The sequence below is a fragment of the Muntiacus reevesi genome, chromosome 11 (assembly GCF_963930625.1).
Source record: "Muntiacus reevesi chromosome 11, mMunRee1.1, whole genome shotgun sequence".
Lineage (NCBI taxonomy): Eukaryota > Metazoa > Chordata > Mammalia > Artiodactyla > Cervidae > Muntiacus > Muntiacus reevesi.
Genome location: NC_089259.1, coordinates 7,150,945 through 7,176,579, shown reverse-complemented (window position 1 = coordinate 7,176,579; position 25,635 = coordinate 7,150,945).

The following is a 25,635-nucleotide window of genomic DNA, read 5'->3' as shown; positions in this document are numbered from 1 at the left end:
AAACTTAATTTTGGTTCATCTAAAAAATGGCCTATTTATGTTCAAGCTCTTATTAATTCCGAACTGTTTAATTATGTGTTAACAATTACTTGTCTGAAGTCTTTTTCAGGTCTTATTCTACTGTGGGTGTTTTTTGTTTGTTTGTTTGCGGTTGTTTACATGTATTTTGCAATTTGAGCATGTGTTTGTGTGTGTGAAAGAGGGAGAAAGAGGTATTAATTTCCCCTAGTATGTTAACTATAGAGAATTTATGAGACATAAAATTCATGAGACTCTGTCCTGATAAAATATATATTTGATTCTCTCAGGTTTATCAAGAAACTAAAGTTCTGGGACCATTTTTTAACAAAATTATCAGTTCATTGTTTCTTGGAGGACATTATGTGGTATTTATTTATAGTTCCTACCACACTGATGATATTTCCAGCTGAAGAAACCTGCCTAATATAATGTTCTCATATTATGTTAAATTACTTTGGTAGGTTTTGAACCCTGTGAGATCATAAAAATCAGAGTTTACCATTCACCTGGCCTGGAAAACACCTTCAAGGCAAAAGCAGACTTATAAATGAGTAAAGTGAGACTCTTAGAGTTAAGAGCATCTAGAGTTTGAACAAAATGAGTTGTGTGTTCTTTGATTGGAAAGCCAAACAATAAAGTAGATAAATTGCTGAAACTAACACTGTAAAAGCTTTGCAATATATGTTTGTAAAGGTTATGCCATTGTCTTCGTGTTTATAGTAAAAATTGTTATTTTCTCAGTGTGTATTCAACATGCAAATTATTTTTATGACAAGTGGAGAATAATAAAGCAAAACTTCCATAGGCCAAACATAAAGTCACTAGACCTGAGCATAAAATGTTTATATAGCTAGGAATCAGGAAACAATGGCATCTATTTCTATGAAGGAAAAGGGAAATAATCTCTTTGGAGTAATGGATTACCAGAAGCCATTTACTGATTATAGTGAAGAAATACTCAACATTTGATAGGGTGTTGTACTGTCACTGTTAAAATAAATTGTATTGTAGAAAATGAATATTTAAAATGAATGTTCATACATGAAAATCAGAAGACATTTCCAAATGGGTAATAAGTAATGTGAAAAACCTAAAAGAGCATCATTGTCAGGACCTGTGAAGCACCTGGAAAAGTTCAAGGCTGAGGGAATCAGGAATAGTTTGATCTTGGAGCCACATTTAGCTAAAGGTTTTACAAAGCCCTTTGTAGGAAAGAATTAAAAACTAATAATACTTTTGTATTTAATTCATCTATACTTTAAAGGATATCAAGATTATTTTCAGTGTTGTTGATTCAAAAGTCTTAGGTTGTTGGCTTTATAAAAATTTAGAGCTAAAGATACTTCTGTTTTATTGATACTTAAATATGAGGCAGTGATTTAACATATTTCATTTGTGTTGTTGAAAGAGGGTGTTTGCTATTACCCGTGCATTCTCTTGGCAAAACTCAGTTAAACTTTGACAACCAGATGGTCAATACCAAAATCAGATTGATTATATTCTTTGCAGCCAAAAATGGAGATGCTCTATACAACCAGAAAAAAAACAAAAAAAAACAGGAGCTGACTGTGGCTCAGATCTTGAACTATCTATTGCCAAAGTCAGACTTAAATTGAAAAAGGTAGGGAAAACCACAAGACCATTCAGGTATGACATAAATAAAATCCCTCATGCTTATACACTAGAAGTGACAAATAGATTCAAGGGATTAAACCTGATAGAGTGCCTGAAGAACTATGGACAGAGGTTCATGACATTGTACAGAAGGCAGTGATCAAGAAAATCCCCAAGAAAAATAAATGCAAAAAAGGCATAATGATTGTCCAAGGAGGCCTTACAAATAGCTGAGAAAAGAAAAGACAGGAAAGGCAAAGGAAAAAATGGAAAGATATACCCATTTGAGTTCAGAGTTCCAAAGAATAGTGAGGAGATATAAGAAAACCTTCCTCAATGATCAATGCAAAGAAGTAGAGGAAACAATAGAATGGGAAAGCCCAAAGATCTCTTCAAGAAAATTAGATGGAGGAGGAAATGGCAACCCACTCCAGTATTTTTGCCTAGAGAATCCCATGGACAGAGGAGCCTGGAGGGTTACAGTCCATAGGGTCGCAAAAAGTCAGACACGACTGAGCGACTAATACTTTTATTTTCTTTATGTACTGTGTTTGCAGTGTTCTGAATTAGCTGAGGAAATTGAATTATGGACTTCTGACGTTATGATCAAATTATGTTAACATGGGTTCTTTAGCTTTTAAAATGACTTACTTTGTTTTAGAGAGGTAGGAACCAGTCATTCTTTGATTCTTGAAATGTTGGATGGAATCCTGAACCGCAGATGCCTGCCATTTTCCTTTTAGCTAAGGTTCTCAAAGCTATTTTTACTCTGGAATCAAGTATTTTAAATTGTCTTTATTTTATTTTAATGGCCTCCCACAATGATTGTCTCTAGCAACCCGTTTTATAAAGTTCTGGACCTGGAGTTCCCTAAGAACTGCATGTTCCTTTCAATTAGGAATATACACTAGAAGCAGGTGTATGTTCCGTGCAGTTTCAGAGCAATAAGCACAGCCGGCACGTGTGTAAAAGTTAAGACTTGGGTGCTGAACCTTTTAATAGCATCAGTGAATTTTTTTTTTTGATGATACATAGAAGAAAAAGGACTAAATTCTACTTAAAACACACACACAGAAACACAAAACACTAATTTCTTGTTTAAATAGATGACCTTCCCATATATTCAAAATGGAGCAAAAAGCCCAAACTCATCATTTCTATTAACATTGCTTTTTTAAAAAATCAGATCTTTCAAATGTTAGAAACAATGGTATGAAGTGCCCTTATCTGCTCAAACCTAAGGAAGAACATTTTTATAAAGTAGTGTTACACGGGAAATGATTAGGTTTCAGTTTTGTAGTAGTTTAAAAGTGCTACATACTACTTGAAATTATTGTTTACAGATTAGTAACACGGGCTGGAGGGAGGATCCGGTCGGCCTCTGATTTCCGGATGCCCTCAACACATACAGTACTTACTTCCAAACTCAAGTCCAGCCATAAGCTATTTTGCTAACACGTCAGAGTAATCTGTATTTTTGTATGTGATTTCTACTTTTATAGACTTGTTTTAAAATAAAAAACATTTTTATAAAAATGAAAAAAAAAAAAAAAAAAAGAAAGAAAATTAGAGATACCAAGGGAGAATTTCATGCAAAGATGGGCTCAATAATGGACAGAAATGGCATGGACCTAACAGAAGCAGAAGATATTAAGAAGATACGGCAAGAATACATAGAACAACTATGCAAAAAATATGATAATGATCCAGGTAACCACGATGGTGTGATCACTCAATTATAGCCAGATATCCTGGAATGTGAAGTCAAGTGGCCCTTAGGAATTATCACTATTAACAAAGCTAGTGGTGGTGATGCAATTCCAGTTGAGCTATTTCAAACCCTCAAAGATGATGCTGTGAAAGTGCTGCACTCAATATGCCAGGAAATTTGGAAAGCTCAGCAGTGGCCACAGGACTGGAAAAGGTCAGTTTTCATTCCAATCCCAAAGAAAAGCAATGCCAAAAAATGTGCAAACTACCGCACAATTGCACTCATCTTACATGCTAGTAAAGCAATGGTTAAAATTCTCCAAGCCAGGCTTCAACAGTATGTGAACCATGAACTTCTAGATGTTCAAGTTGGATTTAGAAAAGGTAGAGGAACCAGAGATCAAATTGCCAACATTCGTCTGATAATCGAAAAGGCAAAAGAGTTCCAGAAAAATATCTACTTCTACTTTACGACTATGCCAAAGCCTTTAACTATGTGGATCACAAAAACTGTAAAATTCTTCAAGAGATGGGAATACCAAACCACTTGACCTGCCTCATGAGAAACCTGTATGCAGGTCAAGAAGAAACAGAACTGGACTTGGAACAACAGATTGGTTTCAAAATGGGAAAGGAGTATGTCAAGGCTGTATATTGTCACCCTGCCTATTTATCTTAAATGCGGAGTATATCATGCAAATTCTGGGCTAGATGAAGCGCAAGCTGGAATTAAGATTGATGGGAGAAATATCAATAACCTCAGATATGCATATGACAACACCTTTATGGCAGAAAGTGAAGAGGAACTAAAGAGCTTCTTGATGAAAGTGAAAGAGGAGAGTGAAAAAGTTGGCTTAAAACTTTACATTCAGAAAACTAAGATCATGGCATCTGGTCCCATCACCTCATAGGGAATAGATGGGGAAACAATGGAAGCAGTGACAGACCTTACTTTCTTGGGCTCCAAAATCACTGCAGATTGTGCCTGCAGCCATGAAATTAAAAGATGCTTGCTCCTTGAAAGAAATGTTATGACCAACCTTGTAAGTATATTAAAAAGCAGAGTCATTATTTTTCCATCAAATATCTGTCTAGTCAAAGCTATGTTTTTTCTAGTGGTCATGTATGGATGTGAAAGTTGGACTATAAAGAATGCTGAATGCTGAAGAATTGATGCTTTTGAACTGTGGTGTTGGAGAAGACTCTTGAGAGTCCCTTGGACTTCAAGGAGATCCAACCATTCCATCCTAGAGGAAATCAGTCCTGAATAGTCAGTTGAAGGACTAACCTATAAACTGCAATACTTTAGCCACCTGATGCAAAGAACTGACTCATTTGAAAAGACCCTGATGCTCAGAAAGATTGAAAGTGGGAGTAGAAGAGGATGACAGAGGATGAAATGGTTAGATGGCATCACCAGCTCTATGGACTGGAGTTTGAGTAAGTTCTGGGTGTCGGTGATGGACAGGGAAGCCTGGTTTGCTGCAATCCATGGGGTCACATGAGTCAGACATGTCTGAGAGACTGAACAGATTTGATAATCTATTAAAATGTTTATGCTCTAGGGCATTCCCTTGTCCAATAGCTAAGAGTCTGCACTCTCAATGCAGGGTGCCTGGGTTTAATCTTCATCCAGATTGCAAGATTCCACATGCTACAATCAAGAGTTTGCATACATTAACTATAAGATCCCATGAGCTGTAACTGAAGCCAAGTGTAGCCAAACAAATAGTGTTTTTTAAAGAAAAGATGGTGAAGGAGTCAGTGGAGAGGTCATCTTACTCCCCACAAATACATCAAGAATATATCTGTTGGTGGAACAATGCCTAATGAAAACCTTCTGTATACTAGAAGAATACCCCAGACTTTCAAAAAAGAAAGCTAATCTCCCTAGAATGAGTATGAGTGTCTTTGGGGTTCTTGTCTGTTGAGCGTTATTTTTATTATTTATCTTTTTCGTCTGTATGTTTTCTTATTTCTGTATTTTCTTTCTTTTCCCTTTTGCTTTTCTTTTTTTTTTTCCCTTCTTTTCTCTCTCTCTCTCTCTCTCTCTTTTTTTTTTTTTTGTTGTTGTTTGTTTGTTTTCCTCTGTCTCTTTCTACTTCTTTCTTTTCTGTGTTTTGTGGCTTGTGGAGATCTAGTGCTACAGTAAGAGTTTGAGCCTGAACCTCTGAGGTAGACACTTGAGTCCTGGGTGTTGGACCTCCAGAGAACTCAAAATCTCATGGGCCATTAATTAGAAAGAACTCTCCCAAAGGCCTTCAGCTCAACACTAAGACCATGCCCCAACCAAAGGCCAGCAAACTCTAATATTGAAGCCTCATGACAAATTATCAACAAAACAGGAACACAATACTGCCCGTTACCAGACAGTACCCTTCAGAGAGACAAGATCCAGCTCTACCTACCAGAACACAGACACTGGCTCCCTCAACCAGGAAACCTTCATGAGGCACTGGTCCAACCCACCAACTGGGCAAAGACTCTACAAATAACAAGAACTACAACCTTGTAGGCTGCAGAAAGGAGACCCCAAGCACAGTAAATTAAATGAAACTAAAATATAGAAACATGCATTAGATGAAAGAACTGGTAAAAAAAATCCACAAGACGAAATAAATGAAGAGGATACAGGTAGTCTACCAGAAAAAGGATTCAGAGTAGTGATAACAAAGGTAATCCAAAATCTTGGAAATAAAATGGAGGCACAGAAATATAATGGAGACACATATTAAGAAGATACAGGAGGCTTACAACCAGAGTCTATAAGAAATAAAGAATAAATAATTAGCAATGAACAGTGCAATAGCTGAGGTTAAAAATACACTAGAGGGAAACAATAGCAGAATAACTGAGGCAGAAAAATGAATGTCTGAATTGAAAGACAGGATAATGGAAACAACTGAAGCAGAGAAGAGTAAAATGAGTGAAAAAAAATTAGGACAGTCTCAAAGACATCTTAGACATTGTTAAGCACATCAACATCTGAATTATATGGGTCTCAGAAGAAGAGGAAAAGAAATGGTATGAAAAAATACTCAAGAAGACTATAGACAAAAACTGCCCTTAACATGGGAAAGGAAGCAGCACCCACATCCAGGAAGCCCAGAGAGTCCCACACAGGATAAACTCAAAAAGATACATGCCAAGACATATGTTAGTTAAACTAATGAAAATTAAACACAAAGAAAAATATTAAAAACAGGAAGAGAAAAGCAACAAATAATATATAAGGGGGTCACCATAAAGCTAACAACTGATTTTGCAACAAAAATTGTGCAAGTTAGAAGGAAGTGGCAGGATATACTTAAAGTGATGAAAAAAAAAAAAAAAAACTGAAATCAAGATTAATCAGCAAGGATATCATTCAGATTTGATGGAGAAGTCAAAAACTTTACAAATAAGTAAAATTAAAGAGAATTCACCACCGCCAAACCAGCTTTACAACAAACACTAAAGCAACTTCTTTAGACAAGAAATACAAGAAAAAAGACAGAATCCCCCTCCCCCCCCACACACAAAATAAAGTAAATAGTAATAGGTTCATACATGTCAATAGTTACACTATATGTAAATGGATTAAATACTCCAGCCAAAAGACACAGACCAGCTGAATTATTTCTGTAACAAACAGAAATAATACCCCTATATACACTGTTTACAAGACACTCACTTCAGCCCCAGGGACACTTCATCCTTGAAAGCGAGGGGCTGGAAAAAGACATTCCAAGCAAATGGAAATAAAAAAAAAGTGGGAATAACAATACTCATATCAGATAAGATAGATTTCAAGACAAAGACTATTACACAAGACAAGGAAGAACACAACATCATGGTCAAGAGATCAAGCCAAAAGAAGATATATTAATTATAAGACAGTAAAGAATCCATATGCAATGAGAGAGACCTAAGTTCAATTCCTCAGTTGGGAAGATCCTTTGGAGGAGGGCATGGCAACCCACTTCAGTATTCTTCCCTGGAGAATCCCCATGGACAGAGGAGCCTGGTGGGCTACAGTCTATGAGGTAGCAAAGAGTCAGATATGACTTAACAATTAAGCACATCACTAATGAACACAGATGCAAAATTTCTGAGCAAAATTCTAGCAAACAGAATCCAACAACACATTAAAAGGATCATACACAATGATCAAGTGGAGTTTACCCCAGGGATGCAAGGATTCTTCAATAAATGCAAATCAATAAATATGATACACCATATTAACAAATTAAAAGATAAAAAGCATACTGTCATCTCAATAGACACAGAGAAAGTTTTCAACAAAATTCAACAGCCATTTATGATAAAAACTCCCCAGAGAGTAGGCATAGAAGGACCATATATTAACATAGTAAATACCATATATGACAAACCCACAGCAAACATTATTCTCAACACTGAAAAACTGAAGGTATTTCATTTAAGACCATGAACAAGACAAGGGTGTCCACTATTATTCAATATAGGTTCTTACTAACTATAGTTTTCGAAGTCCTACTTTTGGCAATCAGAGAGGAAAAACAACTATATAAAAGGAATCCAGATTGGATAACATGATACTATACAAAGAAAATCCCAAAAATGCCACCAGAAAATTATTCTTATTAGAGCTAATCAACAAAACAGCATAGTTTTAGAATATAAAATTAATACTTGAAACCCTCTGCATCCTATAGACTAACAATGGAAAATCAGAAAGAGACATTAAAAAAAAAAAAAAAAGCCCCATCCATCACTGCAACAAAAAGAATAAAATACTTAGGAGTAAACCTACATAAAGAGACAAAGGACCTGTATGCAGAAACTGTACAACACTGATGAAAGGAATCAAAGAAGACTCAATGTTCTTGGATTGGAAGAACCAACATGATGAAAATAACTATACTACCCAAAGCAATATGCAGGCTCAATGCAATCCCTATCAAACTACCAGTGGTATTTTTTTACTAGAGCTAGAACAACAACAACAACAAAAAAATCACAATCTGTATGGAAACACAAAAGACATCAAATAGCCAAAGCAAACTTGAGAAAGAAAAACAGAACTGCAGAAGAACTCTTCCTGATTTCAGAATATACTACAAAGCTATAGACATCAAGACAGTGTGGTACTGGCACAAAAGCAGAAATATACACAAATTAAACAAGATAGAAAGTCCAAAGATAAACTCACACACTTGTGGACATTTTATCTGTAACAATGGAGTCAAAAATATAATGGAGAAAAGACAGCCTCTTCAATAAGTGGTGTTGGGAAAACTGAACAGCTACATGTAAAAGAATGAAGCTAGAACACTTACTAACACTAAAAATAAAATAAAAAATACTAAAAATAAAAAAATTAGCTAAAAATGGATTAAAGACATAAATATAAGGCAAGAAACTATAAAACACTTAGAGGAAATAATAGGCAGTACACTCTTTGACATAAATCACAGGAAGATTTTCTTTGATCCACTTCCTATAGTAGTGGAAATAAAAAGAAAACAAAAACTAGATTAGATCTAATTAAACTTCAAAGTTTTGCACAGTAAAGGCAACATAGGGAGGTGGGAGGGGGGATTGGGATGGGGAATACATGTAAATCCATGGCTGATTCATGTCAATGTATGACAAAACCCACTACAATATTGTAAACTAATTAGCCTCCAACTAATAAAAATAAATGAAAAAATAAAATAAAATAACAAAAAATAAAGAAATAAAAAGAATAAAAGACAACCCTCAGAATAATCCTCAGCAGCTCATGCAACTCAATATCAGAAAAAAGGAATGGCCCAATCAACAAACGAGCAGAAGACCTAAACTTTTTCTCCAACGAAGACAGACAGATGGCCAATAAACACATTAGTAGATGCTCAATGTCTCTTATCATTAGAGAAACGCAAGTCAAAACTACAATTAAGTGTTACTTTACACCAGTGAGAATGGCCATCATCAAAAAACTATGAATAAAGAATACTGAAGAGGATATGGAGAAAGGAAATTCTATTGCACTGTTGGTGGGAATGTAAACTGATACAGCCAATATGTAGAACTATATGGAGATTCCTTAACAAATGAGGAAAGAAACTCCCACAGGATCCAGCAATCCTACTACTGGACATTTGTACTGAGAAAACCACAATTTGAAAGGACACAGACACCCTAATGTTTATTGCAGCATTATTTACCATCAGTTCAGTTCAGTTGCTTAGTTGTGTCTAACTCTTTGTGACCCCATGGACTGCAGCATGCCAGGCCTCCCTGTCTGTCACCAACTCCTATAATTTACTCAAACTCATGTCCCTTGAGTCAGTGATACCACCCAACCATCTCATCCTCTGTCATCCCCATCTGCTCCCACCTTCAATCTTTCCCAGCATCAGGGTCTTTTCAAATGAGTCAGCTCTTCGTATCAGGGGGTCAAAGTGTTGGAATTTCAGTTTAGCATCAGTCCTTGCAATTAATATTAAGGACTGTTTTCCTTTAGGATGGACTGTTTAGATCTCCTTGCAGTCCAAGGGACTCTCAAGGGTCTACTCCAACACCATAGTTTAAAAGCATCAATTCTTCAGCGCTCAGCTTTCTTTATAGTCCAACTCTCACATCCATACATGATTACTGGAAAAACCATTATCTTGACTAGATGAACCTTGTTGGCAAAGTAACGTCTCTGTTTTTTAATATGCTGTCTTCATTGGTCATAACTGTTTACCATAGCCAAGACATTAAAGAAATGAAGATGTCCATCAACAAATGGATGAATTTAGAAACTGTGGTGTGTGTATGCTGTGTGTATTCTCAGGCTCTTAGTCATGTTCTACTCTTTGCAACCTCATGGACTGTAGCCCGCCAGGCTCCCCTGTCCATGGAATTTTCCTGGCAAGAATACCAGAATGGATTGCCATTTCCTACTACAGAGAATCTTCTCGACCCAGGGATCAAACCCATGTCTCTTTCATTAGCAGGAGTCTTCTTTACCAGCTGTGCCACCTAGGAAGCCCCGTGGTACATATATACATTTAAATATTACTCAGTCATAAAAAGGAGCTAATTTGAGTCAATTGTAGTGAGGTGGATGAACCTAGAGCTAGTTATACACACTGAAGTAAGTCAGACAGAGAATAATGCATATATATGGAATCTAGAAAAATAATCCTGATGACCCAATTTACAGAGAAGGAATTGAGATTATAGACAAAGAGAATGGTCTGGTGGACACAGCAGGGAAAGTTGAGGGTAGGACAAATTGAGAAAGTAGCATTGACATATACACACTATCATGGGCTTCCCTGGTGGCTCAGACGGTAAAGTGTCTGTCTGCAATGCTGGAGACCCGGGTTCCATCCCTGGGTCGGGAAGATCCTCCGGAGAAGGAAATGGCAACCCACTCCAGTACTCTTGCCTGGAAAATCCCATGGACAAAGGAACCTGGTAGGCTACAGTCAGGGGGTCGCAAAGAGTTGGACAATGAACAAAGAGTTGGACGAATGAGCAAATTTACTTACTTATACACAGTATCATGTGTAAAATAGATAACAGGAAGCTTTTGCAAAACACAGGGAACTCAACCTATTGTTCTTTGAAGACTTAGAGGGGTGGGATGGAGGGGGTGGGAGGCTCAAGAGGGAGGGGATATGTATATATGTACATATATATAATTATGACTGATTCACACTGATGTACAGAAGAGACCACCACAACATTGTAAGGCCACAATCCCTCAATAAAAAATTAATAAATAAAATGGACAAATGAAGAATTATGTAAATTCATAAGTGTACTGCTTTGAATGTTTGTCATTGATTACAATAAATAATGCTTACAATAAAAAAAGATAATGCACATAAGGTGTATATGTTCTTTCAACTGAATGCATCTGTTAGGTAGCTAGTCAGACATAAGCAGATCCCACCTCATTCTGGCAGGGATCATCTTTCCCTCTCTCTCCTGGATACTGGCAATCAGAGCACACCCAGAGTGCCTCATTCTTCTATCCAATGACCATGGCTAAGTTTCCAATTTTATCAGGACCAAACAAGATAAAACCACCAAAACAAGCTGTCACAAGTGCACCAAGATTACAAGTGACTCAAAGTAACTTGGGGCCCATTTTGCCATATTTATAATAAATTAGCACTGTGGCTTAACCTACCCGGTCTGGGTTATGCTTGGGTGCTTGTAGGTGAGCACCTGCACACTAAGAGAAAAGTTGTATAACCTGAAACTGTCAATCAACTTGTCATTCAAATGATGTAGGAGAGGGGAAGGGGCTGCCACACTCTAAAATACCAAACCCAACCTCATTGTAGGGTTGCTTTTGATTTCTAGATAGCCCATTATCATCTTTTCTCAAGAGTGTACTCTTGCTTTGCTTAATAAAATTCATGTTGCTTGAAACTGTTCGATGTTTCTTGTCTAATTTTTTCCCTTGAGAATACAAGAACCGAGGAAATCATTGTCCTACCAGTAACACATGAATGTGTGCATGTATAGTTTTATATACTAATTTAAGAATTTCCACACTGTGTATTCAGGCAAGATGACTTCCACCTGATGCAGCAGTCAAGGCAGTAAAAGAAGTATAACCTCACCCTCATAGTATGTGGTATCAGTGAAGATGATTTTCATCTGGCTGTTATATCTGTTATACATTATCTAGTTTAGAAATGAGAGCGCTTTCATTATGATACATGCACCATGTTGTCCGGTCCAGTATTTATACTATATCACAGTCTTTTCTAAGATTTAAAAATTTGGCTGGAAAGCAAAACAAGGACACTCAGAAAGCTAAAAGATAAAGAGGTTTGTTTTTTTTTGTTGTTGTTGTTGTTACTTATAGATCCAAAACAGATAAGACTGCCAGACAAGGTCACATAGTGGATCGAACCAGAGGACAGGATAATAGCAAGCTGAAGTTGTAGGGAGAAGCTTACATTACACAAACAGGGTATAAGTTTACTAGTTTGAATAATTTCCTGGGATCTAGAACATAGGAAAACATATCCTAAGCGGCCAATACCTGGGCCTGGTGCTAATACTGGCCCTGGAGTGTGAGAGGCTGATCAGAGAAGAGGAAGCGGTGTGAACTTAAGTTGCTCCTCAAGAAAAGGAACTGTCAGGCTACTAGCTGGGGTTCCAAAATAGTCAAGACAGTATTTCTAAAAACTCTATAACACACAATGCATGGTTTTTACACTTTAATATATAAGGATTTCTAATTTATTCCCTTTTATTAATCAAAAGACAAATTAATATTTTAGCTTGCATATTGCTCTTTATATCTCTAACTGAAAATTTTTTTTCTTGCACTATCAAATTCTTGGAATAGATCTTACAGTTTACATACAGTGAATATCACCTAAGACACTTGTGAAAAGTTTTTCAGTTTTCATGGAACACCCTGAAGCTACCTAAGTAACCTTGACTTCTTGACAGACATGGAGGATTATGAGTGACATGGCATGTGCCTTTTTCACTGTTTAAGTAAAGAATACTGTCACATACTTCAAAGTCTCGGGTAAAAATACAAGTCACTATTGTTGTTTGGTAGCTCAGTCATATCCAACTCTTTACGACCCCACGGACTGCAGAACACCAGACTTCCCTGTCCTTCACCATCTACCAGAGTTTGTTCAAACTCATGTCCACTGACATCCAAGCATCTCATCCTCTGTTGTCCCCTTTAACAGAGGACAATGTTCTTCTACCTTCAACCTTTCCCAGCATCAGGTCTTTTCCAACGAGTTGGTTCTTTACATAAGTATTAGAGCTTCAGGTTCAGCATCAGTCCTTCCAATGAATATTGATTGCTGATGTGCTTTAAGTTTGATTGGTTTAATCTCCTTGCTGTCCGAGGACTCTCAGGAGTCTTCTCCAGCACCACAATTTGAAGGCATCAGTTCTTCCATACTCAGCCTTTTTTATTGTCCAGCTCTCACAGTTGTACATGACTACTGGAAAAACCATAGCTTTGACTGTACAGACCTTTGCTGGCAAAGTAATGTCTCTGCTTTTCAATATGCTGTCTAGGTTTGTCATCGCTTTTCTTCCAAGGAGAAAGCATCTTTTAATTTCATGGCTATAGTCACCATCTGCAGTGATTTTGGAGCCCCCAAAAATAAAGTCTGTCACTGTTTCCATTGGTTCTCCATCTATTTGCCATGAAGTGATGGGATCAGATGTCAAGATTTTCATTTTTTTGAATGCTGAGTTTTAAACCAGTTTTTTCACTATTAAAAGGTGCTCAAATATCATTCTGATCCATGTTGAGCTTTGTACTGCATGTGAATAAAAGTAACTAGAACTTGCTGTTTGTCTCCTCCTTTAGCTTCCTATTTACATAGAACATAGGCCCATTCCATAAGAGAAACTAACTCAAATTGGGAATTGGATAACACAAATTTCACTTTTTACAGATTTAGATATTTCTGCAATTCTAAACTAAATTCAAGAATAAAAGTATAAATATAGTCTACATTTGTTCTAAGAAGAGTAATGAATGACAGAAACAATAGAAAACAAACAAACAAAAAAAAACTCTCCTTTTTTCAAAAGGTATCACATTTTTATATTGTGATAAGATAACAGTTCTAAGATAAGATCATTATGAAAAGTCTGCACAATGGGTTTTAGGTCAATTTAAGAGTTGACAAGAGGCTATACCATTCATACAAAACCAAAATCATCTCTAGATGTTATTTGAAGTTATCGTATTTTCACAGTAGCGAATCCAGCTCAAACATTGCGACTATTCAACAGATCTCTTGAATGACCTCTCAGATGTTGAAAAATGCCTAAGAAAATTTTCTTCCATTTATATTCACTGGGAGAAGTTAATGAAAGTATCCTATCTTTTTCCAAATGTTATGATTCCTATGAAAATTGCGTATTATAGAGAATGTGTGTATGTGCGTCCTAAGTCACTTCAGTCATATCTGACTCTTTGGCACTGGTTATGGACCATAGCTTGCCAGGCTTCTCTGTCCATGGGATTATCCAGGCAAAAATACCATAGTGGGTTTCCATGCCCTCCTCCAGGAGGTCTTCCAAACCCAGCGATCGAACCCATGTCTTTTATGTCTCCTATGTCAGGCAGGCAGCATCTTTTCACTAGTGCCACTTGGGAAGGCCCAAATCTTCAGCCTCTTTGCTTGAAAATTAAAGGATTTGAACTCAATCATCATAACAGTTTCCAACCTACCATAAAAGTCCGTGAGGTTGTGTATATATGGTTTCTTCGTTGATATCAGATGAATTTCTTAAGAGTTATCACCAGCTTATATTCAGTAGCTAAAACCTTCCTTCAAAGAGCTTTCCTAAAGCATTTTCCAGTTCCATTTAAGAAACCGGGGGAACAGACACTTCAATCATCATTGTGAAATATGTTCTTATTCATTTCTGAAACTGCACACAAATTGATTTTCTTTGTCCTCAATTATGTGTTAAAAAGACACTTGGACATTTGTGTGTGTGTGTGTGGGGGGGGGGTGATTCACAGGAAATTTACCCCTGTTTGGGGTTTCCCTGGTGGCTCAGACAGTAATGAATCGGCCTGTAATGCAGGAGACCTGCAGGAGACCCAGGTTCGATCCTTGGGTCAGGAAGATCCTCTGGATAAGGGAATGGCAACACACTTCAGTATTCTTGCCTGGAGAATCCCATGGACAGAGGAGCCTTGTGGGCTACAGCTCAAGGGGTCACAAAGAATCAGACACAATTGAGTGGCAAACACTTTCACTCCTGTCATTATTCATTATACTTGACTGAATACACTTCATTTTTTGCTATAACTTGCTTCATCTGTGTAGCCCTCTGAGTTTGAAACCCATTTGTATGATGAAATAAATAAAAATTGAGAGAAAAATTTCTTTCCATGAGAAATCACCAGATCTGATCAGTGGACATAATTGTAGTGAGGGATGGTAATGTTCTACATTATGATTAACATTCACAACCCTCTTTCCAAGTGTAAGATCCAAATTAAATATACAAATATTTTCTGTCCAAACCAGATCTACAATTCAGCAGTGTCTCTAGTCATTGTGTGACTATTAAATATTTGGGTAACTTACTAGTTCAGATGAAAGTTAATCATACAATTGGTCTTAAATAATTCAAAGTTTGTCTAGAAAATTATGAGAAACTTCTGATCCATTCTCTACAGAGAAGTTGTGTAATATTTTGCAACATAAAACTGGTCTTATTTCTTCTCTCATGTACACATTCTAGTGCTTTTTTATTTAACACATAATAAAATCACAGCACTTCACCATATCACAATAGGTCCTCTGCTTCTGATGATCACTAGCACTATTTTTGGTGGATCACTGCTTATCACTGTGGATGGCCTTGTTCTTCAAATATAGATGTTCCCACCTCAGGCCTTATCTGTTTGCTATCTACTTACTGTTTTAAGAAATGATTCTTTCAGTATGTGGGGCAGGTGGGCACCAGAACTGGAGTCCGTATTTTATATCCTTCTCACTAAGATCCTTTCCAGAAAGTGGATGGTGTGGAGTAAGTAGTGATGGGACTTGAGGAAGTATCTGCTTACCAAAAATGCTAAGGAAATATTTCAATATTTTATCAACTGGCCTACTGCTGCATTTTAGTATATATGTAGCCACTTGACTACAAGAGTCTCAGTAACTAGAATATATGATTATTGAAAGGATGAACTGAATTCCACTGCTTGCTTTATACTCTGTACTCTTTATACTTTATACTCTGTAGCCAGTAAAATGTTTACCATTTATGGAATGCAAAATAAACATGCACATATTTAATGTTCCAAATTATTCTTGCTTATTACCTCATGAACAAAGTAAGAAGGATCCTTCATCAAACATTTTTACCATCTAATGCTCCAGATGAAATACAGAGAACTACAAAAGATCATGATTCACTCAATTAGTTGTTCTATTCTTTTCTGTCATCAACTTCCATTACTGTCAATCAATATAACTTAATAGAGTGAGACAAAAGTAAAACAACAGCAAACCCTTAATAGTATTTACATTCATGTCTGTATCTAAATGGTGCCAGTTTCCCTTAAGTTAATTTTCAAGTGAGGAGATGCAGCTTTAGAAAGTCTGTACATAATATACACATATAATTGTATTTATTCAGTTATCTTTTACTTCACTTTATACCACTTTTTTCAAACATCTGTATTCAAATGCATATTCATTTTCTGCATTCTATTTTTAGTAGCTCCAAGTAAGCCTGGTAGCATCTTCTAAAAGAGAAAAGCAACTGTATCATAGTACACCGTATATAATGAAAGTCCACAATGGAACATTGGGTGTTTTATTTCCTAATTAAGAAATTTGAATCAATTAAATGAAAATTAGAAATCATAAAAATTAAGAGATGACAGCATACTAAGTGATCTATAGACACTGTCTTCTCTCTGATTAATAATTTTTACTTTTAACAGTTCTTTCCCTATCGCCCAGGGGTTTTCTTTTCTGTATTAGCCAGTGTGATAGCTTGTAGATTCTATAACTTGGTCTTGAGTATGTACAATGTGCTCAGTTGTTCAGTCATGCCTGGTTCTCTGCGGTCCCATGGACTGTGGCCTGCCAGGCTCCTCTGTCCGTGAGATTTCCCAGACGAGAATACTGGAGTGGGTTGTCATGCTGTCCTTGAGGGAATGTTCTCAAACCAGGGATCGAGCCTGTGTCTCTTGTGTCTCCTGCGTTGGCATGTAGATTCTTTTCCACTAGTGCCACCTATGTGGATACTACTGAAACTCAGATCCAACTGCAGCTTGGCACTCAAAAATCAATATTGGAGAGGCGAGATTGGCGGAAAGAAAAATTTGCTTTGTTCCAGAGGTGGGCAACTGGGGGAGAAGGCAGATTCATGCCTTATTGTCTACTCCCCACTGACAACCAGGGGACACAAGCTTTTAAAGGGAATTTCAAGGGTGTATAAGTGGAGAGAGGGGGCTACGTGTAGAAACAGCAGTCAGGTCTGACAGTCATCTTGAAATTGGTCATTGGTGGCCTGATCAGCATCCTCCTGATTGTGTTGAGTACAGTTAATCTTCAGTTTCAGAGTTGATGTGTTCCCTTTTTTTTGAGGCCAGTTAGAATTGTGGGTTTCCCTGATGGCTCAGTTGGTAAAGAATCTGTCTGCAATGCAGGAGACATGGGCTTGATCCCTGGGTTGAGAAGATCCCCTGGAGAAGGGAAAGGTTACCCACTCCAGTATTCTGACCTAGAGAAGTCCACAGACTGCATAGTCCATGGGGTCGCAAAGAGTTGGAAGTGACTGGGCAAATTTCACTTTTTTTTTTTTTCCCCCTCTTAGAATTGTGTCAACTTAAGGCTGTGTTTTTTCCAGTGGTCATGTATGGATGTGAGAGTTGGACTGTGAAGAAAGCTGAGCACTGAAAAATTGATGCTTTTGAACTATGGTGTTGGAGAAGACTTTTGAGAGTCCCTTGAACTGCAAGGAGATCCAACCAGTTCATCCTGAAGGAGATCAGTCCTGGGTGTTCATTGGAAGGACTGACGCTGAAGCTGAAACTCCAGTACTTTGGCCACCTCATGTGAAGAGCTGACTCATTGGAAAAGACCCCGATGCTGGGAGGAGGAGACGGGGACAACAGAGGATGAGATGACTGAATGGCATCACCGACTCGATGGACTTGAGTTTAAGTAATCTCCATGAGCTGGTGATGGACAGGGAGGCCTGGCATGCTGCGATTGATGGGCTTGTAAAGAGTCGGAAACGACTGAGCGACTGAACTGAGCTGAACTGAACTGATGTCATAGCTACAATCTGCTCATTGTGTAATTAAGTTCTTCCACCTGGTGGGGGTTTCAATATCTACAAAACAGCTCAAAGTATATGGCTCAGAATATTATCTATAGCCTTTAGAGAAGGAAGTAAAGGTCCTTGACTTTATTTAATGACTATTGTCATTTAGACTTGCTTAACTGTTTTCCCTTCCTTTTGCATTTTCACACTTCTCTGATTAAATTTATTCTTTGACTAAAGATTTTCTACAGATAAAAGGCAAACAGAAAACATGGAGGTTGGAGTTCTGTCCTGGGAATGCCCCATAGGGTCTTGATCCATATCATAGTTAAACATCTATAAAGATTCCTTTTTTCATACTCTAATATGCAGGGGTAATGGTATATACTAAATAAGTAAAACGGTTTATGAATAATATGTTGATATGATGTTACATTGAATTTAAAATAACATTTCTATTTGGGCATGTTTAGAGAATGGAAATTACTTTTGTGTCATATTTTTATGCCAATTAAAAAACATTGAAATCATTAAGAGTAAACTAAAATTTGCATTGGAAGCCTGAAAAATTATAATTTTTGATTCATAATGAGTTTACAGATAAAATCTTTAAATACTTGGAAACTGCGAGTTTAAAGGTAAAAATGAGAAATATGTTTTGACAAATTCATGAATCAATGTGTGTCACTGAACTCTAAGCAAAATTTCAGAGAAATCCCTTGAATACAGTGGTGGTAACATTCCATGGGGAATTTTTTTTTTTTAATCATAAAGAACATTTTACCTTAGTAGTATCATTTTGTACTTATACTTTTAGCATATTTAACTTTAGAAGATATGAAAAAGTATTTAAATCTATTACCTCTTAGATGTATTAACTTGGAAATTTTGATTTGTATTAAACTGAATCATTTTCATCACAGACATTTGCAATGAAAATCAATGTATAACATTAGAAAAATGTTTATTTTAAAATTAATCATTGTACATCTTTAAAAAATAAATTTAAAAAATGAAGTACCTCATTAATTTGAATAAAACCTGACATATTTGTTATCACTTTCCTTTAGATAAGTCTTATATAGATGAAAATATAGTAAGAGTTACTCAGATTTGGATGAGTATGAAAAATTCTATCATCTACCTACCTTCCTGCTTCCACAATGCCATCTAACCATAATATGCAGCTACCATGTGTTTAAATCATCTATTTACCACAGACAATAAAGTCCTATTCAGAAATAAAAGACTCAAAGTTAAACTTTCAAAATGCATCATTAGTGGCTATATTTCATGAAAAGTGACTTACAATTTCTACCCTTGAAAATACGTACCTCATTTGCCTTCACTTAGTTCTCTTGTATTTAAGGTCCATGTTTTGTAGATTAAATTTCATGTAAAATAGAAATATGACCCTGAACATTCAACAGTGTATAGCCATAACACTTAATATGCTAAGTGCCTTTTTTGTCTCATGCAATGATTTTTTTTTTTTTTTTTTGTAAAGTCCAAATGAAAAGAAAGAAACAGGAAACAATAGGGAAAAATACCTTTAAAGACAAGTGGGAAAACAGCCTTAATTAACTATTAAAACATTGTCATCATTTTGCACAAGGACAGTTATTCCAAGGTTAAAGAATATTTATGGGAGGTGAGAAATTATTAGACATTTCTCCTGCATATTCATGCAAATGATTTGTCAATATTCTCCCAACAACAACAACAACAAAAAAATGTCCTTGCCAGGTCAACATTTTAATATAACAAATATGATCTTTTAAATCACAGATTTGGTACATATTACTTTCAATAATTTAACTGCCCCAATACTGGTCAATGAAAATCTGATGTTGTTTTATTTTTTGTCTCCATTAGGTCATGTAAGCACTGGTTCTAGGAGTCTCAGAAGTTAAGACATGAGGTTCAGATAGATCATCTTGCCAACAGATGATGATAGTGAATTCTGAGATGCATGCTGAATTCATAAATAGAGGTGACTTTATCCACCAATATTCAGATTAGCTTTCAACAGTATGAATGTATTCAGTCAAACATTTATACTCACAAGTTTATTTGGCAGAATGTAATATTATAATTGATTATATATACAAAAAGAATACAAGGACTGGTAATTGGAAAAAACTGAATAAGTAAGCATTATCATTTTTTCATAAACACTGTTTCTCACAATAGCTCATGTCACTAAAGACTAAAGAACATTAATTTGTCATTAAAGTTAATAATTTATCAGATTTAAATAAGGATGATCAATCAATATTAGCACACACCTTTTCTTTTTTCACCCTAAGAATGACCTTGAAGTATTCACCAGCTAGGGGTATTTCACCTACATTGAATCACCAAAGAAACCAAGGTCAAAAGAAAGTCAGTGAAAGTCTCACACCCTAGCATGCCACTCTTTGCAATTGATGAATAGCTTCAATTTTCTTAGTTCCATGGCAAAGGGAACTGGAGCAGTTCTGTGGAGATCCATAAGAAGCTGGCTGAAGCCAGATGAAAAATGACATTTCTTGTACTGTTATTGGCAAGGTTAAAGCTTTTCACAAATAAAAAGCTTAAGGTTTTCTCAGAATTCAGTTTAGTTTCTGAGTCATATTGTCTTGGTGAATTGGACATTTGGGGAAACTTTATGAAGTGTTAACTACATTTGGAGATAACTGAAAATAAATCTTAAATTTCTTTAGGGCGACAAATATACTGTACTGCACCTTTCTGAGGTTTAGTATCTGTGTTGACTTAGTAGAGGTACAAAATCACAATTTTTTCTCGTGTAACAGATTGTTGTGAAGACCATACTAGATGCAGAGGTATGTATGAAAATATTTAAATGGTAATGAAATTGATATAAATGCAAAATGATCTAATTAAAAATAAAGAATTTGAATCTCAGTCTTGAAAATGAATAACAACTCGTTTTACTTAAGCAACTCACTTATTAGAGCCTAAGTTCCTGCTCTACAAAGTTACAGATTCTGAATAATTTTTTGCAATGTTCTTTCCAGAACATTTCTCTCAAATGTGTTTGAAGGAAAAAAAAAAAAAATCTTACTGTGAGGGTTTCAGGATGTTGGCATAAGGACGGTGGTTTTCCCCTCCAACTTATGTGGTACTTAGCTCATGGAAGTTTGAGGACTTCAAGTCACAGAAACTGGTCAAAGAATGTCCTATTCTGCACATGTTTCTCTATCTAGTTCAATAGTCAATTCTTACCCACTTCTCTACTGATGAGGTGAATTTCCATTCAAAGGTATGAATACCTCTGAAGCTTCACTTTCTTGACACTAGCCAAGGTCTAGAGTTCAAAGTGGGCTTCCCTGGTTGCTCAGACCATAAAGAAACTGCCTGCAAAGTGGGAGACCTGGGTTCAGTCCCTGGCTTGAGAAGATCCCCTGGAGAAGGGAAAGGCTATCCACTCCATTATTCTTGCCTGGAGAATTCCATGGACAGAGGAACCTGGTGGGCTACAGTCTATCAGGTAACTAAAGAGTCTGAGATGACTGAGCGACCAAGTACAGTACAGCATAGTTCAAAGGATGATGCATTCTGTCTTTTTTGCACCGTACTCAAGAGCGGAACTGGATTTATATCCATTTGCAACTTCCTTAACTTAGTAGCCGTTGATGATAGCCAATTTCATTCTGCAATGAAAGAAGGAAGCATAAAGAAGTATGATTCTTGAACTGAAAGAATTCCCATAGAAAGGTTACATGTATCATGGATGTTTGGAGACATGTTATAGTATATTTAAGAAGTTTTTAAAAAATCACAATTAATTATCATTTTACTCAGAAAAATAAGGAATACTCATACTGGTAGTATTGAAAATGGCTCTGAATATGGGAAAGATTCCTAAAATACTCCAGCAGAGTGAGTAAAAAATAATTTCTTTGTGTTTATGTATTTTTGTAAAATTGTTGCAATTTTGGAGCACAGTTAATTTTTATTTTTTTGTTTCCATTTCTATAATATATTTTACTTCATAAACCATAATTTTAACTAATTTTAAAGCTTTAAAATAAGATGTGGTGCTTTAGACTTATTTAAGGCATTTCATACTAAGAAAGTAAACAGGTTTGAGTTATTATTTAATATTCATAACAAATTCAGGTTTTGAAGTTAATTTGCTTCTTTTTTATACCTCTATGTTTAATATATAATTTTAGATTTAGAAGATTATATTGGCTACCTAGTATTAGTAATAAGTTTCTTTCTATTTTTTAATCATCAATCATAGCTGTCATAGACTAACAGTATTTTTTTTAATGTTTGAAGGATTAGTAATTAAGTTTAAGAAGTTTAATTAAGTGTATACAGACTGGTTTTCAAAATTAGGTGACCTTTGATATCATTCCCTATAAATAATATTTCAGATCAAATAGACATTCCAATAACATAATGCTTATAAATCATCTATTCTGAATTAGGACTGGAGCTTGAGGCTTTCACATGCTAATTAGTATTCAGAGAGGTGAACCTGCAGATTCATGCCTTTGCCATGCTGACTCTGATTAGGGCCACAGTCTTTAATTAGGAGCATGGTATCACACTAACAAGTTGCTCCCTATCACAGAAACTGCAAGGGAAACCTGGAGATTGGAGTCAGAGATTATTTCTTAATATTAGATATTGAACAATTGAATAGAGGACCAGATACAGGAGACTGAAGTCAGTGATTACTTCTTAATATTAGGTACTGAACAACTGATAAAATGACCAGACCCAGGAAAATGGAAAATTTCAATAAAGTGGAAATTAATTGTACTATATTTGATTACTAATCTGATAAAATGCTAACTATTTATTTATATCCAGCATAGTTTAAAAGTTGCATTTTTATTTACTCTTATAATGATGTTCAGAGTACTTTATAGACTGCAGTTTTCATACCTCTGTTCCCCCAAAATATATCTGCACCAAAATGTTATTTATTACTTAAGACCAGCAATTGCCTAAATATTAAAAATAAAATTATTTATTTATATTTATAAATATATTATTTATTTATAAGCATTTTTGTTTGAATTTTAACTTAAAATTCTCAAGTTGTAATTTGTAATCCTGTGTGTCTCCTATAAATTAAAAAAGTAAAACTATAAGGAAAAAATGAATTTTAAGATAAATTTTTCTTTACTGTTTTTCTTTAATGCCCTCATGGTATCAAGTTTTCATGTCATATTTTAGAGACTATCAAACAAATACTTTTGTTCTTATTAGTGGTTTCATTTTCCTGTTTTAATTATATTGTAATTCACGCATACACACAATATGCTCTTACCAGATCCCTCTCCAGTAACTAGGAAAAATACTGACCAGCTATTTACTGTTCAGAAAGAATAGAGATTGAGTGTTTTGTGGAGGAACAAAACTAGAATCTTTCTTGTGTTTTTCATTCATCTTTTTCTTTGCTTGCTTTTTCTGATGGATATTTAAATCTGGTACTGATTATTTTCACCACTAAAGTCTTTTCCTAAATTGTTTCTACAAAAACATAAATTCACTGTTTTTATATATTTTTTAGATGAAAGATAAAGTTACTTTTTAAAATGTTCAATCAATGTATTAATTCTTTCTCTAGCTAGGAAACACTAAGAGGAAGATTTTTCTTCAACATGATTTTCCTGTGGGAGAACCACAAAGCATTTTTTTAAATTACATTAACAGCTAATATTTCAAATTTGTCTCCCGTTTGACAACAAAGTTGGTATATCCAGAATGGGATGCTAAACATGAAATTCGATTTAAAACTCTGTTAGCAAGTCACCATGGTTCTGATACTCTCACCACCAGGAGGCCAGTTATTATCAAGTGGGTTTACTTAAAGTTTCAATTAACTAAAGAGGGTCAGGGGCTATGGACAGAAAAGGAACTAATCAAATCCTCGGATTCATCTGTCTTGCCGTAGCAACTGTAGCACTGAACAGCGCTTTGTACTAATTATTCCACACCTACTGCTGCCCACAGGGCTTTTATAAACCACGCTATTGACCTAGTTCACTGAAAGACAGCCAAACCTGGTCTTCAAAGCTGTCTTGTGGGCAGATAAACGAAACTGTTAATCTCACTTCAATATCTCTCATCATTTCCACAAACATCAGGGTCACCAGATACTTCTCATCTGTTTACCTGGTACACCTTTCTCTTTTTGTTTTTATGTGTGTTGGGATGGGGTCTTCCCCGGTGACTCAACAGTGAAGAATCTGCCTGCAATGCGGGAGATGCAGGAGACATGGGTTTGATCCTCACGTCAGGAAGACCCTCTGGAGGAGGGCATGGCAGCCCACTCCAGTATTTTTGCCTGGAGAATCCCATGGACAGAGGAGCCAGGCAGGCTGTAATCCGTAGTGTGGCAAAGAGTCAAACACACCCAAAGCGACTCGCCCGGACGCATCCCGAGCAAACTTGCATGCGTGTTGGAATGGAAGGTGAGAATGGGAGTGGCTTATTCCTGAGTTAAAATTAGTATGTGTTGCAACCATAGCATCTTTTCCATAAGTACATGTGCTCAGGAAACCCCTTTCTTGTATAATCGGTATTAAACTGAACCAGGAAACTCCTTTAGACCCCATTCCACACTCAATAAAGTTAAAATATGCCTTCCCTTTTCCCCAGATGCTAAGGTCGTTTTCGACAGTAACTGTGCATGAGGACATTTGCCATTCCTAGAAAGAGGACCACTGTGAGTGACACATACTAATGTGCTTGGGAGAGGAGGTCCCATAAAACGACAACTGTCTCTCCATATGCAGCACACCTGGCGTCTTTTCCAAAAAGGGAAATTGCAGAGATGTAATATAAGTTTGCCATGAAAGAAATCCAAAGCTATTAAACCAGAGGTCTGTGTCCAAATCATCTAGACAATGAAAACTTCTCTTCTGTTTGTAGAATATCACATTTCAATCATCTTACTACTAGAATTTTCTATGTTTATTTCCAAGTAAATTGCTTAGTATATAATCTAATTGGAAGCACAACACATTCAGATTACAGATTCTTGTTTTCAGGATGATTCCTTGTCTACATTCTGATGTTTTGAGATAAATTAGTATTTTCACTTCTTGTAGTCTTGAAAATTACAGAATAGAGTGAAGAAAATAATGGAATCATTCTCAGATCTATAACTCTATGAAGATAAAAACGTATGAACTGAAAGCTGTTTTGCTGTGCAAAATAAATAATGTGTGCATGAAATTCATTAATTTTAACTTAAATATTTAATTAAAATATAGAGAATTATTGTATCATCAAATATCTAAAATGAAGGTAGATTCAAGTACATGATCATGTTAGATGAAGCAAGAAAAGGCACAGTGTACTATTGAAGTAACTTTATAATACTTAAGTCCCAAATTTTCATTTTAGAATTATTGATACTAGACAACAAAAAGGTTAAATAACTTGTCTTATTAACAAAGCTGATCATCTGAACCACCAAAACTAGAACTGGTATTCTGATATATTTTCAACATCATGTTTAATCAAAAGTATACTATGCACTCTAAACCACACGAGAAGAAA